Source organism: Mytilus edulis, chromosome 12, assembly GCF_963676685.1.
Source record: "Mytilus edulis chromosome 12, xbMytEdul2.2, whole genome shotgun sequence".
Taxonomy (NCBI): domain Eukaryota; kingdom Metazoa; phylum Mollusca; class Bivalvia; order Mytilida; family Mytilidae; genus Mytilus; species Mytilus edulis.
In genome coordinates this window covers 1,314,211-1,330,301 of record NC_092355.1, presented here as the reverse complement: position 1 = coordinate 1,330,301, position 16,091 = coordinate 1,314,211, and the positions used below count along the sequence as shown (strand labels likewise).

Below are 16,091 nucleotides of genomic sequence, written 5' to 3'. Positions count from 1 at the left end.
AAGCAGTTTCGAGTAAATACCTTATGTGTCCATTTACTTGTAAGACAATGACTGTACATGACAGACAATTTGTTGGTTCTCCTCTTATCCAATGTTGTACAGACCGATGACGTCCTATTTGGAAGATCGGCGAATTTAGAAGTTCAATCTGTAATCTCAATAACAATGGCAATGGTAAAACTGGACAGTGCTCTACGAGAACAACATTCTATAAGTTAATTTTCAAAAATACAAACTCCACATCTATTCCAAATGGTTTTATGTATTATAATGAGACCATTGAAATAGATTTTAACAGCAATGAAATTGAAAATATAACAGAATCATATTTTTAATGCTTTCCTATTTTCGATACATTGGATTTGTCACGTAAAAAAAAAAAAAAATCACAATTGGAGAATATAAAATTCTTCAAACTACCGAATTTAAGGAAATTAGATTTATCATATAATGTCATACAGTATATAGAACCGAGAACATTTAGTTATCGACCCGGGTCACTCCTGATTATACATACTGAAAAGTAATGTCGTTACAAATCTATACTTAGGTTACTGGTTTTCTGAAATTGATGTCGCCAGAAATAAAATTTCGAAAATTACAAATCAACTACAGTGGAAGAGTACAAATTAATAGGTTGCGGAAGCATAAATATTATGAATAATAATTTTTCACACTTACCGTATATTCAAAATACAGGAATTACAAGTAAAACAATCTTAAGATTATTCGGTCATCAAAATTAGCTAGCAAACATTTTGACGTAGTAGGTGACTGGGAATGCAAATATCCAATCAAACTATATATTGTTTTAAGATAAGAAATATTAACTACCGGGTAAACAAACTATGATCCCTGTGTTTCCGCTGGCATAATTGTGGCGAAAAAAATCGTCATTTACGAAAGAATTTGGCATGGTTGACCAAAGAAATACATCAATCGGAACTACTCGGCTTTATAACGATTTATATTCCTCCATCCTGTTTATTTCCTTTTTTCGAGTTTCTCGGACTTTACCCGATCAGACAACACTCGGAATTCACCTTGACCTCATTAAGATTTGGACAGAAAATCAATATCCAGCTGATTGCATTTTATAGCTATCGACAACAAAGGACGAATTAATAAAGGTGTTGATTGAATTGTTTGACAAAATGATATGGTTAAATGGCTTCAACTATATGTCACATACAGAATTTATTTACCACTTTGCAACGCACATGTTTGAAGCAATCTTTTGACGTCTCCTCTCCTTTTAAAGATAGTTTAGAAAAGAAAGCTGTTGTTGTGACGAAAAATATTCAAAAGCAAGAAAAATCTCCGATTCAAAACTTTAATATAGGTAATTGATTAGGGAGACTACTTTAAAGTCGTTTGAATGACAGACGTGTTTGAAGCGTAGTTTTACGTCTCAACTTTTTCATTTACGATGGTCAAGAAAAGAAAACTGTCGTTCTGAAGAAATCGATCAAAAAGGTTGGAAACAACCCCTCGAATGAGAGTAACCCTTCAATGTAATGACTACACATGAAATGAGGGATGAGGTGATAAAAACCACTTCTTAGTACAAAAGGACAGATCAGTATTTTTCTTTTGAAGAAACTTTCCCTACGATCTTTACTGGTATTATATAATCAAAACATTCTGTTGTTTTAAAGTAAATGTTTCGTGTTTATTAATTAAAATATAGACTGTAAAATAAGTTTGAGAGAATAATCATAGAAACAATAGGGCAAAATCATCTTTTTTTCGGGTTGGTTGACGGGGGAGGGGGGGGGGGGGGGGGGGGTTGGAGGTAAAATAAAAGGTAAATTTTTAACGAAAAATATATTTATGTTACTTGGCGAAAAAAAAATAAAGTGACGAAAAATATATTGTTTTGGCGAAAGAGGTGGCGAACAAAATAATTGACACAGGGGAAACCCTGTATGAACTTGAATGCATAAAGTACCAGATTTCTTTCTCTCTAAAACATAAACAGCTGGCAAAAGAGAGAAATCTCTGTACACACATATCATACATAGATAGCTGTTTTTTAATATAAAAAAAGAAATTGTTTTTCTTCACTTTCTAACTTTTTGAACAAACGTTACTACAATGTATTTGGATATATATTTGAATGAATAAAAAAAAAAAGAAATATATATGTTTCAGTGACTGAGTTAACTATCATATCAATCAATGACTCTCACAAATCATTCTATTGAATTATGATGTAATGGAGATAATCCTCTCTAGTTTTAATGATAAAGATATCACACATAGAGAACATCATTTCTGTAATTTAAAAGAAAATAGAACAATAGTGGATATGTTACTTTTTGAACAACATAATTTGTTTTTAACCTTTTGATTGTCTTGCTTTGTCTCTTTTTTATTATATATGATCTCTTTTTTTTCTTTCTATTTTTACATTTTACAAATTGTATGTCTTTTTTCTCTATTTCATGTTATTGGCACAGTAATTTATGATATATTATGCAGCATTGTTGGTGTATTCTGGATACAATTTGAATTCTATTCAGACATGACAGGTCAGATCAGACATCTTAAAGATATTTTCACATTCACACATTTTAAGTACACAGCTGTATGGGTTTTTTTTTATGCATTTAACAAAATACATATTTTTGTTTTTTTTTTAAATAGAAATATCACTTGAAAATGAGTAATAATAGTATAATATTTCTCTCATATAACTGTCAAGGTCTTAATTCAATAGAGAAGAGAAAAGATGTGTTTGATTATCTTAAATAAAAAAAACTGTAATATATATGACTGCTATTTGTGGTCTTTGAGTGGTAATTATTTTCTGTACAAGTTTGATTATGATGGGGTCTAGGTGTTGATTTTTTAGTTGTTGTTCTCGTTTGGGTCGTTGTCGGTTTCGGTGTTGTTGTAGGCTTCTGAGTCGTTGTTGATTTTGCAGTAGTTGTGGTCTTTTGGGTCGTAGTCAGTTTCGGTTTAGCCATTCGTTTAGTAATATGTATTTTTATAGCTGATGTTGACGCATGACTACTACTTGCTGATTGGTTGTTTGAATTGCTACTATTATTGGCTGAATTTAATCTTTGGTTGGTAATTTGATCAGATGTACTATTTCTTAAGCTGCATTTTTTTTTGCAGTATTTAAATTATAATTTGCGTTTTGTGTTGTTTGTTTGTCGTAATTTTACATTTGAATTGCAGTATTGCTGTTATTTGAATTCGTTGCCGTAGAATTTTGTTTGATGAATTTGTAGATGAATTCGCAGTATTTGTGTTAGCATTTGTATTTGCACTGTTTTTGACAGAACTGCAGTTCCTTTGTCAAACATAATTGGAATTTGTATTTTGTGCTCGACTTTTGTTTGTGCTTGATTGCGAAGTTTTGTTGCTACTACCGGAATTATTACCTGATGAATTGAGTTTCCCAGAATTATTAGCATTAGACTGAGTTCTTTTTGAATTATTACTAGAAGAATCCTATTTTCCTGAGGTATTTCCCTTATTTCCATTATTATTCAGACTGTTGTTAGTAGTACTGACAAAGACGAATCCACAGGGCTAATAGGGGCCCTCCTCCCCCCCCCTTTTGCCTGAAAAAGATTGATTGATTATATAGTGAATCACTAAAGCATGACTGAAGCCCCCCCTTTTAGGTCAGTCAGTGACCCCCTCCCCCTTATGAAAAGTTCTGGATCCGCTACTGAATGCTGTTTGTTTCAGTGTGTGTACTAGTATGTGTACTGGTGTTATTTCCCACTTTCCACCATGACCATTCGTGCCATAAGTATTTGTTCTGCTGTCAGTAGAACTACTACTACTGCTGCTGCTCGAACTACTGCTAGGGCTACTTGAACTAGAATTATGTTTGCCTCATTGACCCCCTGCGCCACCGTTATGCGTTTCTGTGTGTATATTACTTGTATGAGACTCCGTATGTTTGGTACCCTCATTAGACCCATTGGTTTTCCTTTTAGTGTCATTATGACAAATGGTTTCAATGTTATTGGTAGTAGTACTAGTTTGACTACCATTTTGGTCGGTATTGGTGACAGTTGTTTCCATTTTAACTATTTCCGCCGGTGTCTTTTCCACCACTTGTATGAGTTTTAGTATGTGAACTGCTGGTATGTGTCTCCGTATGACTCGTTGTTCCTTTATTTCCATTACCATTTTTATAACCGGAAGTTCCGCCATTATTCGAGGAAGAGCTGGACAAACTATGACTCGCAGAATGCGTACTGGTTGATTGAGAAAATGAAATTCCATTGCCACCAAGTCCGCCAGATCAAGTGTTAGAAGATGAATTATTGTTGTTGTTTTTGTCGTCGTTAACAGTATTTTATACACGGTCGTCGTCGCCAATGTTGTTATCATCGTCGTTGTCGGCACAACTGTTGTTTCTGTCGTCGTTGGTAATTTTGTTGTCTGTGCAATGTTCGTCTTTTCATCATTTGTCTATACACATAACAAAACTGATAAATATGATATCAGAGACATATAATACTCTCTCTGGTGATATTTACATAACAACTTATAAAACACAATACTAAATTTTTTATTCGGTTATCTATCTTTGTATACGTGAATATCTTTGTCATGCTCTTGGTCTTACTTTTCATTGATTAGTTTCTGTTTTAACGAATATTTATCTTTATGTCCATTATTTCTTTTTACTTTCTATTCTCTAATTTATATCTAGAATATCGTTTATTTATTCATCGTGTATTGTTCTGTTATTAAATTTTTCCAGTTTATCAGTCATTAATTCATTCATTTATATTTTTTTATTAGTTAACATTGTTTGCTTGATTTATTGTTTTAAAAACGAATTTATTTGATAAATGTGATAACTCTTATAAAATTCCATCGAATCGCTTCGATCGAAATTAGCCAAAAATTTCTGAAGATGTAACGAACAATTTACATTTGATATTGTGATAATAATTATAACTTGGATACAGCTAGTTCCTTATGCCAGCAATAGAAGTAATAAAGTAGTAGATCTAAACGAGGACACATTTGAATCATGATTATCAGCCCATAATGATTGTGAAATTAAAAATCATTTTGTATCTGAGATACAACTAGCAGAAACATATTTTTTTTCAGAAGATGTGTTTGTAATAGTCAGAATCGAGGCTGCGTTTGGGTCCATATCTGAGATGAGGAATACAAAGGTTTTGTCAGTAGACGCTACTTCTGTAGTCACGAGTGTTAAAATAATGTCTTGAAAATGAATAAGCTGATATTCCAGTTCATCAACTGCACTTAAAAGACATTCGACTTCATCAACTGCACATTTTAGTTATAGTTTAAAGCATTATCATAACTCCCAAATTGGACAAATTCTGGCAATTGAGGATTAAAGTCATCTCAATATACACATTGTTTTTACAATTCTTGTCACTTTGTTTTTTTACACCAAACACCGCCATATTTCCGGCCCAAACATTTGGTGCATGTGCCAATTAACTATCTTGTTACTTTTGTTGTAAGTTTTCGAATGGACAAACATTACATCCCTAAAATAGAAGAAATATTCTCGTATTGTTATAAATCACAGTTATAATTTACAATTTAGAATGAAAGTAAAATACACATTTGATATTATAGATACACGTACCAATGACTCTAAATGTTTTAGTTCTCAGATAATTTTTAATTCCCCCAGGGTATCACCAGCCCAGTAATAAGCACTTCTGTGCTGACATGAAGTCCATTGTATCATTGATATGGTCATATTTATAGATTAAATGTTTACAAAACTTTTGAATTTCTGAATTACGAAGGCTTTCCCACCTTAGTAATAGATTACCTTAGCTGTATTTGGCAAAACTTTAAGGAATGTTGGTCTTCAATGATCTGTAACTTCGTACTTTATTTGGCCTATCTAACTTTTCTGGATTCTTGCGTCACTGATGAGTCTTTTGTTGACGATACTCGCGTCTGGGGTAAATTCAATCCTGGTATCTATGATGAGTGTTTTTACAACCCCTGGGTCGATGCCAATGCTGGTGAAGTTTCAATTCCCCGAGGGTATCACCAGCCAAGTAGTTACCACTTCTGTGCTGACATGAATTATCATTGATATGGTCCTATTTATAGATTAACTGAATAAATATAAATATAAATAATACATTAGCACTCACAGACGTTGGTAATGGAGTGGTAGAATATCAATTATATGTTTGAATGTAAATTACAAAACACATATATAAATTAATAAACATAAACAGTTATTTTTTGTTTTACTTAAAATAAAATGACCTAAACATTCATTTTCTTTTATTCCCAGATATGAATTATCTTTAGAAATCGCTTAAGGACACTGAAATAAACGGATAAACACATTCTCCTGGTAAACCTATTCTAAAGTACTCATCCAGATCATCTCTACTAATGTTCATTTTAAAACAGGGAGATGAAAAGTACTTGTATCAATTTTATTAAAAGGAAATCGAAACAAAATTTAAGTGTTTACACCAAATGACGTGTATGGTACAAGTGTTTACAATAATTGTCATGCGATTATCACAACTATTTAAGTTTAATTTGTTCTCATCTCAATCCGATTGTATTTACTTATACGTGAGATTAGATCAGACGTTTAAACTACATGTAGAAGTAATGCAAATGCTCATTACATAGAAATGAAATCAAAATGGCTATGTTGATAGCCATACCATTTAGCATTGATGTTTAAGGAGGTTGTAAATACGTTATCAATATATTTTACATTCAAATTCCTTTAAGAAAAATATTTGTTGTTTAGAAGTGAAATAAAATATGATATTTAAATTAGAAATAAGGGTTTGAAATAATTTCTACATTGAATTTTAAAGAAATGTTTTATGTTTTTGAAAAATATTTTTGGTACTTATGTTTCAGCTTAAGGTAAACAAAAAATTTGTGTTTGCTCCACAACAAATAAACACAAATGAATGGTAAGTACCTCACGGAAACCGTTTGTCTGATTTGAAGACACCTAATCTTTAGCTTTGTTGTCTTGTGTAATAGTGTTTGTCTGTTTTCCTTCTCTCTTTTACCCATGGCATTGTTAGGTTATTTTCGATCTATGATCTATGATTGTGAATGTCCCTCTGATATTTTTTGCTCCTCTTTTAAAAGATCTAAGTTAAGGATGTCAAGATTGAGTATACGCAGGATTTATATGTTAAGAATCACTAGACGCATTTTAAAACTTACATTAGATTAGATTACTATTAAATAGGTTCTCCAGATGGTCCCGCTACCTCCAATTTATAAACATCAAGAGTTGACTAGGATGTATAAATATATTTATACCTTAGTCTTCCATCTTTCGTCAGTCAAATCCTTGCCTAATGCATTTCTTTATTTGCATGTTCGGAATATATAAAAACGCGATAGTTTTCTGATTAAAACTGTTATGTGTATATACATTGGCATGTTGTCATCGTAAAGATCAATGGATAACATGGCAAGCATAACGTAGCGGAGATGGAACGTTTTACATGGACCCGACCTGTCTTTCAATGCTGATATATTACATATTGGTATACTTCTATATCACTTGAAAAATCTAAAGCAATCGTTTAAGGAATCTAAAACAAAAAAGGAAACAAAACTTCCTGGTAATCGAATTATATCATATGTATCCAGATCACATCTGCTATTGATTATTATAAAACAAGGAGACTTGCAACTTCCAAATTCCAAACTAAAAGACAAATTGAAAGAGCTTGGTATTGTTTTGTTTCATAAAAAAAATGGCAAACGCAGATAAACGTATCTTATCTTAAGGAGGGATAAATCCTACTTTGTAAAGGATCATTCTGATTCAAGCAAACATTTCTCTGAAACTGACGTTATTAAGATGCTTGATTTTTTGATTGACAACATATTTGTTACGTTCGGGAGGGGGGAGGCGTCATTTTCAACAAACTGTCGGCATTCCAATGGAAACCAATTGTGCCCCTCTTCCTGTCGACTTGTTTCTTTGTTATTATAAGGCTGACTTCAAACAGGAACTTTTTAGGAAAAACGATAAAAAGTAATCAATATCCTGTAACTGTACTTTTCTATATATAGATGACGTTCTTTCAATAAAAAAATCAAAATTTAGTGACTTTGTTGAACGCATCTATCCCATCGAACTATAGATAAAAGATACAACAAACACAGTCAAGTCGGACGCATATCTTGACTTACATCAAGAAATAGAGAGTCGGTTGAAAACAAAACTTTACAACTAAAGATATGATTTTAGCTTTCCAATTGTGAACTTTCCATTTCTAAGTAACAACATTCCAGCAGCACCTGTATACGGGGTATATAACTCCCAATTGATACGGTATTCCCGTGCCTGTATTTCCTATCATGATTGTCTTGATAGAGGGTTGCTGCTCAAAAGGAAGCTATTAAACCAAGAGTTCCAAATTGTGAAGTTGAAATCACCCCTTCGTTAATTTTACGGACGCCATCACGAATTGCTTCACCGTGATGGAATAACCGTTTCACAAATGATATAGGATATGTTCCTTACGTCGTAACTACAATCCGGTTCCCTTTTTTGAATGAGACATACCGAATTAGACTATTTTTCGGATTTGTTATAAAATAAATAAATAAATAAATAAAAAAATAAGCTTTATTTAGAGTCGGCCTGGTATATAAAACATAGACAAACATAAGCTCTAATGAGCTTTTAACCGACATATGAGACATTATTTAACAGCACAACATTTATAACAATACAATACATAATATAGTACACATGGAATAACTATCACAGCACAAAAATGAAGCACTAAAAGCAGAATATAAGCATAAGCTAGATATTAAGGCTAAAAGCATATAAGTGTAAACTAGGCATAAAAGCTGGTAAAAATGCATAGCATAAAAATTGAAAAAAAATGGGATATGATCTAGATGGTAAACAAATTTGCATAATATATAAACTAAAAGTCTGCACAAACTGTGCACCTACAGTCATTTCCATTCCATGACTTTAAAATATTTTTGAACTGACTGAAATTAGCAATTTTTCTTAAATCATCAGGTAGATCATTCCATAAAACAGCAGCTGTGTATTTAAAAGAGTTCTTACCATAGGTTGTTGTTCGGACCCTAGGTATATCTACAATATTAGAATATCTAAAATTATATTTACAGTCTTTCAAAACAACTTAATCGTGTAAGCATGGTGGTGACAATTTAAATAAAATTTTAAAACACTCAATAGCAATGTTACGCATACGTCTTATTTTCAGTGATGGAACCTTTGCTCGTAAAAGTAGTTCATCATATGAACTAACATAGTCTTCATATATAAATCGGAAAGACGTTTTCTTATTTTTTTCCAATTTGGTGGTGTTATTTTTGTTGCAAAAATGCCATGCCAAAGGACAAAAATTAAAATTAGATACAATAAATGTGTGGAAAATTGTCAGTTTATTCAATTTAGTAAGGTAGCAGCCAATGCGCTTTAAAACATTCAGTTGTTTGGATGCTTTACGACAAATATTTTTAATGTGGTGATTAAAATTAAGTTGATAGTCAATATCAATACCCAAAAGTTTGACAATCTCATTACAGGATATTTTTGCTGACTGTATATTAAAAACAGGCTTTTTTGCAAATGTTTTATTTCCAACTGCAATGGCTTGGAATTTGTCAGGATTTGCCTGCATACAATTAAATCTGAACCAGTCAATTAAAACAGCACTTTCTCTTTCGAGTGTACATAATAAATTATCAAAATCATTGTCAGCATAAGACATAGTATTGTCATCGGCATAATTATACAAGGTACCATGTTCAATAAAATAAAATATGTCGTTTATAAAAATATTAAATAATAAGGACCCCAGGATTGAGCCTTGGGGTACCCCTTTCTGGATGTCAGCCCAACTGCTGAGTACTCCCTGAAGTTTGATTTGTTGCCTACGATCTGTTAGATAATTTTGAAGTAATTTCACTGATTTAGAAGAGAGACCATAGGCAGATAATTTACTTAAAAGAATATCATGAGGTAAACAGTCAAAAGCTTTCGAAAGATCCATAAGAATAGCTGACACATACATATTATTATCCAAAGCTGTTTTCCAATCTTCAAGGAGTCTTAGCAAAGTTGTCTGACATCCATGACCTTTTCTGAATGCACATAAAAAAGCATGAAATATATTTTCAAAAAATTCAGTTAACTGGTCAGACATAACCATTTCATAGACTTTTGAAATTGTTGGTAAAATGCTCACAGGTCTATAGTTCTTTTTATCCAGTGGATCATTCTTTTTATGTAATGGTACAACCTGAGCTTCTTTGAGTCTGTTGGGAACCGCACTGGATTCTATGGTGTTATTTATTAATGTTGTTATGTCTTTGTTGAGTACTGGTGCACCAGCTCGTAGTAGTTTAGATGATATTTGATCTACGTCAGTAGCTTTTTTATATTGATCTTTTTCACAAGTTTGTTTACTGTGTCAACATGTAAAGGTTTAAAATCAAAAGGTTTATCATGTTGTATGTGAGATTTAATTTTTAAAATACTAGGATGTGTTTCTTCTTCAAAAATAGTACCTTTGCCTATGTCATTGGCAACATTAACAAAAAAAGTATTAAAGTTGTCACAGACATCTTTAGTATCGTTTAAAATTTTATTATCATCCACAAGTACAATTTTTGTTGGCTACAGGTAGAGTTTTGAGATAAAAATGGTTTGACTGTGCTATAAAAGTGTTTTGATTTTTGTCCTCCAGCACATCTTTCTTGAAAATAAATGTTCACTGATTTTCTTTTTAATTTTGTGACCATATTTCTTTGTCTTCTATATACTTCCCAAGTTTTGCTTGTGTTGTATTTTTCAAATTTTGTTCTCAGCATTTGTTTGTGAAAAATAGCTTTTCTTAGTTCTCTGTTCATATATGGTGCTGAGTTTTTTCGAGGGTATCTGTATTTCATTGGTGCATGACAATTTATCACATCAGAGACTTTTGTTTCAAAATCATTATATACCAAATTTATATCATCTATAAATTCATTTGAATCATGTAAAAAATTTATATTATCAAGATCATTAATATAATTATCAACATTAAAAGATTTAAAACTTCTGTATTGTGTCTTACTGTTTACACAATTAGGTGTATGACCTTTTATAAAAGTAGATATCATATGATGACAATCACTAACACCAGTGTTAAAATTCAGTGTTTTGAAACAAAGAGTTGTTCTGTTTGTAAGAATAACATCTACAAGTGATGGTTCATACCCTTTCATATAGCATGTAGGTTTTTTCACTATATTTGACGGATCAAAAATGTCACATATATCCTCCAATATTTGTGATTAGCTTTTAACCATAAAATCATAGTTAAGATCACCAATAACCATATAATTTTCTATAAATTTGGAACCGTTATCTAATAGTATATTTATGGAATCATAAAAAATATTATTTGCCATTGATGGTGGACGATAAATAGCATAAATTAACCATTTAGTTTTATCAAGAGTAATCTCATATACAATGTTTTCAAGAGTCTTACATTCAATGTCAAGTCTTCTTCTGGCTGATATGTCAGCTCGCATGAAAGTAGCTATACCTCCTCCATGGTCAGTACGGTCTCTTTGCTGTAGTTTATACCCATCGACTTCAAATAAGGAGTCTTTAAAAGAAGAGTCTAATTTGGTCTCAGAAATAATCAGACAGTCAACAATTTTATCAAGTAGAATTGGTTTAAGTTCATCAAACTTGTACCGCATACTGTTAATGTTTAAATGGCATATATGAAAGTTGTTTATATGCTTTTTCCTAGCTTCTCTAAGTTCAGTGAAGATGTCAGACCCTGAACTTTCTGAAGATGACGATGAGTTGCTAGTGTTCATACATGTAGAGTTTTGTAAGGAAATATCAAAAAATGAATTGGTAAACTTAAATAAATTACAGTCATTGCATAACCACGGTTCTTCAGAGTTACATAGATCATTGTAACTGGTAGGTGAAATATTGGCACATTTAATGTGCCACCAGTAGTTGCAAGCCTCACATAATACTGCACGGTGGTTTTTCGCAACTGCTTTATAGCAGTGACCACATGGATGTTTAGCTGGTCCTGGGTTGAGTGAAATATCACCACTTATAACGAGAAGTATCAGAAGTCTGTGATGTCGTTGGTTAAACTCAACTGGGATAGATGGTGGACATCGCCTGCTGTGTTTTATGTGATAAAAAATCATGAAGTGAAATTCAATATCTAGGTCGTTCGCTAGGGTAACGTTGTACGTGTACACGACAGATGTCACATGTGGAGCAGGATCTACGTACCCTTCCGGAGCACCTGAGGACACACATAATTTTTGGTGAGGTTCATGTTACTTATTCTTTGATTACCTATGTTGTGTCAAGTGTTCTTTTGTTGGTATGTTTCTTTTTCATTTTTCGCCAGGATTGTCAGTTTTTTTCGATTTATGAGTTAGACTGTCCCTTTTTTCCAATCAAGAGTGCAAAACACTTGCAGGAAAATTGAAATACATCATAACTGAGCCATCATTCTTATCTTGTATATATTCACTTCCCGGTGGTCAAATGTAACGCTCTAGTGATTTTTTCTGTTGGTACCTAAAAATACAATAACAATCAAAACCAAGGAGTAAACAAAGACTCACAATACCAAAAGACATTTACATCAACAGTTATAAATAATGAATAAGAACTCCACTAAAAACCGGAAGTGAAATCAGGTGCTCTGGAAGGGTAAGCATTTCCTGCACCGTATACGGCACCCGTCGTGTTATTTCTTTGTTCAGTTCAGTAATGATTGAAGGTTATCATGACTGAGAAAGAATATCATATATGATTTCTGACACACTTGTGTCATAATGGCAAATCAGCTCATGATGGCGACCGTAAAATATCTTGAGTGATGACCTTAACTTGATTAATTCATTGCCCTGCCTTAGCAACTTTTGAGAAAGCAATATTCCTCGTTCAACAAAATCAACGTACTCGGAGCTAGCTCTAGAGTAACGTATCAATTGAGATGCATATACTCCATGTGCTGGTACCACTTGGATATTGCTACACAGAAATGGAAAGTTGACTATAGGAAAATTCAAATCATCGCGTTTGTCATAAATTTTGTTATTTGGTATTTAACCTACCATCAGTAGCCATTTCGAGAAAAAGGTATAAATATGAAGCAGATTTATCTACGTCGGTAGTATCTTTAATTTCAAGTTCACTTGGAAATATTAAATGTTAAAGAAGTCATTAACACATTTAAATTGTTAGTATGAGATATATCTATTTTCACAATAAAAGAAACTTATCAATTCAAATACGTAGTTGAAAGAAATTGGAGAATTGGTATGACCGTCAATGAATCAACTCTCCTTTTGCAAAGTCAACATTTACATAAGTATTTGTTACAGAACATTCTTAAAAAAAACCAACCATCCCGAACAGTAATGAAAAAGGTTCCCGGCACGAAAAAGTGAAACAATCAGAAACAATTGAATGCGTAATTTGAACAAAAACAATTTCTAATGATTAAGGAAAATGCAGTATGTTATTAGTTACCATAGTTACCAGGATTCTAATTGTATACGCCAGACCAGCGTTGCATTTACATCAGACTCATCAGTGACGCTCAGATCACAATAATTATAAAACCAAACAAGTACAAAGTTGAAGAGCATTGAGAATCCAAAATTCCAAAAAGATGTGCCAAATACAGCTAAGGTTATCTATGCCATGGATAAAAAAATCCTAATTTTTTTCGACAAACAATATAGTTTTGTAAATAGGAAATTTATAACAATGACCATATAATTGATATTCATGTCAACACCGAAGTTTTGACTAATGGGCTGGTGATACAAGTCGGGACGACACGTCCAACAGTAGTGGCATCGATCCTGTGGTGTAAATAGTTATCAAAGGTACCAGGATTATAATCATATACGCCAGACGCACGTTTCGTCTACATCAGACTCATCAGTGACCCTCATATCGAAATAGTTATAAAACCAAACAAGTAAAAAGTTGAAAAGCATTGAGGTTCCAAAATTCCCAAAAGTTGTACCAAATACGGCTCAGGTAATCTATGCCTGGGATATGAAAACTATTATTTTTTGAAAAACATATAGTTTTGTAAACATGATTTTTTTTTTAATGACAATATAATTGATATTCATGTCAACACCTAAGTTTTGACTACTGGGCTGGTGATACCAAGTATAAAACCAAACAAGTACAAAGTTAACAAGCATTGAAGATCTAAAATTCTAAAAAGTTGTGCCGAAAACGGCTAAGGACATCTATGCCAGGAATAAGAAAATCCTTACGTAAAGTCTTCTTTATATTCTGGCCACGCAAGTCAATAAAATCAATAAAATAATTACTACACTTCAATGTAGAAAAGTAGATTGATTATACTAAAACGAAACGTCATTACGAGCGCTTCACACCTTGTACAACAACAAATTGCTAAAGTCCTGGGGTTCTCAGATTATATATAGAATCAAACAGTCTCTATCACAAATTGAGATTGTTCTACGCAACAAACAACACAAACTGACACTCCATCTGTGACCCTGTGGTTGACGTTATCTTATTATGAACATCATAAGCGGTACAGCTGTTTTGTAATACTCAAAATCTGTCCTGGCAAATTATTGAATCGCTGTGGCAGATTAAAGGTTAAAAAGGTATATACCGTTTTTAAGAATATAACGTTTTTTTTGTTTTGGATTAGATGTTGGGGTTCCAAAATTATTCCATCTATATATCTCTTACACATATTGTCTGATTTTCAATAATTGAGGTGAAAAAGATTTTAAAAAAAAACCGAACTCAACACGTTTTAGATTTCAAGCTTCAGATATGCTTTTCTGGACTTACCATCATCGGGATCGCTCACAAAAATTTACACGAATTTAATATTAACTGATCAGATAAATATACTATGAACAATAAATTCCATAAATGATGAAAATAAATAACGAATTGACTCTAAAAAAACTATAAACAGTATGTACATTTTTCTGATTAAAACTTATTATGTTGGGTAATTATTGAAGTTGGACACTGTTATGTGTATATAAATTGGCATGTTGTCATCGTAAAGATAAATGGATAACATTGCAACCATAACCTAGCGGAATGTTTTAAGGAAGCTAAAACAAACAGGGAAACAAAACTTCCTGGTAAACGAAATATATAATATGTATCCAGATTATATCTGCTATTGACTTTTATAAACAAAGAGACGTGCAACTTATATCAAGAGTGCAAAACACTTGCATGGAAATTGAAACACATCATGACTGAGTCAGCATTATTATATTTTATACATTCAATGGTCAAATGTAACGCATTTTATGTGGTACCTGAGAAGTTATTTACAGATTTAAACTGTCTATATGAGACATATTCATTTTCACAATAAAAGAAACTTAACAATCCAACTACTTAAATACACATTCTTAAGTTCTCTGCTTATTATGTTTGCCCTCTAGATGAACTTTATCTTTTTAGTCGTTTTATAGTTATGAATATTAGGAAAAAGACCCAATAATCTGTCTTCTGAATTGACATGTTTTTCTTTATTCATAATGAGAATACGAAATTTAAAATATCAGACCTTATTAGCCCTTGAAATGTGTATCGACCGCTAGTTAACTTGATCTAAACAGCACATGACTGACTTAACATTAATTAAGTTTATCCGTCAAATTTAGGAATTTAACCCTGCAGATAAGTTAGAACCGTTCAGACAATTCGCTTGCAGTTAATTAAGATCTGTTTAGTCTTTTTGCGGACTGTAAAGTCTTTTTCGGACTGTTTGGACTTTTTTCGGACTGTTTTGTCTATACTCAGACTGTTCAGTAGCTGTTATTTTCTTTTGGAAAATGTCCCTGTACCAGGTCAAGTACAAACACTGTTCGGTAGCTGTTATTTTCTTTTAAAAAATGTCCTGTACAAAGCTTGTTCAGTTCCTGTTATTTTCTTTTTGAAAATGTCCTGTACCAAGTGAGGAATATGACCATTGTTGTATTATAGTTGTGTTTCTGTTGTGTCGTTTGTTTCCTCTTATATTTGAGTGTGAATTAAAGTTACT

The 16,091-nt window shown here is 32.3% G+C and overlaps 1 protein-coding gene across 1 annotated transcript in view; it reads right to left on the bottom strand.

The window, feature by feature from the left end:
- LOC139499401 (uncharacterized) overlaps window positions 1-11,864 on the bottom strand; it is a 333,926-nt gene extending 322,062 nt beyond the window's left edge. The window contains exons 1-2 of the mRNA XM_071288080.1: window positions 11,517-11,864; window positions 9,077-9,106 (exon numbers count right to left, since the gene is read on the bottom strand). The gene's annotated coding sequence lies outside the window, so the exon portion shown is untranslated. The remainder of the gene's footprint in view (window positions 1-9,076; window positions 9,107-11,516) is intronic.
- Window positions 11,865-16,091: the final 4,227 nt, after the last annotated feature.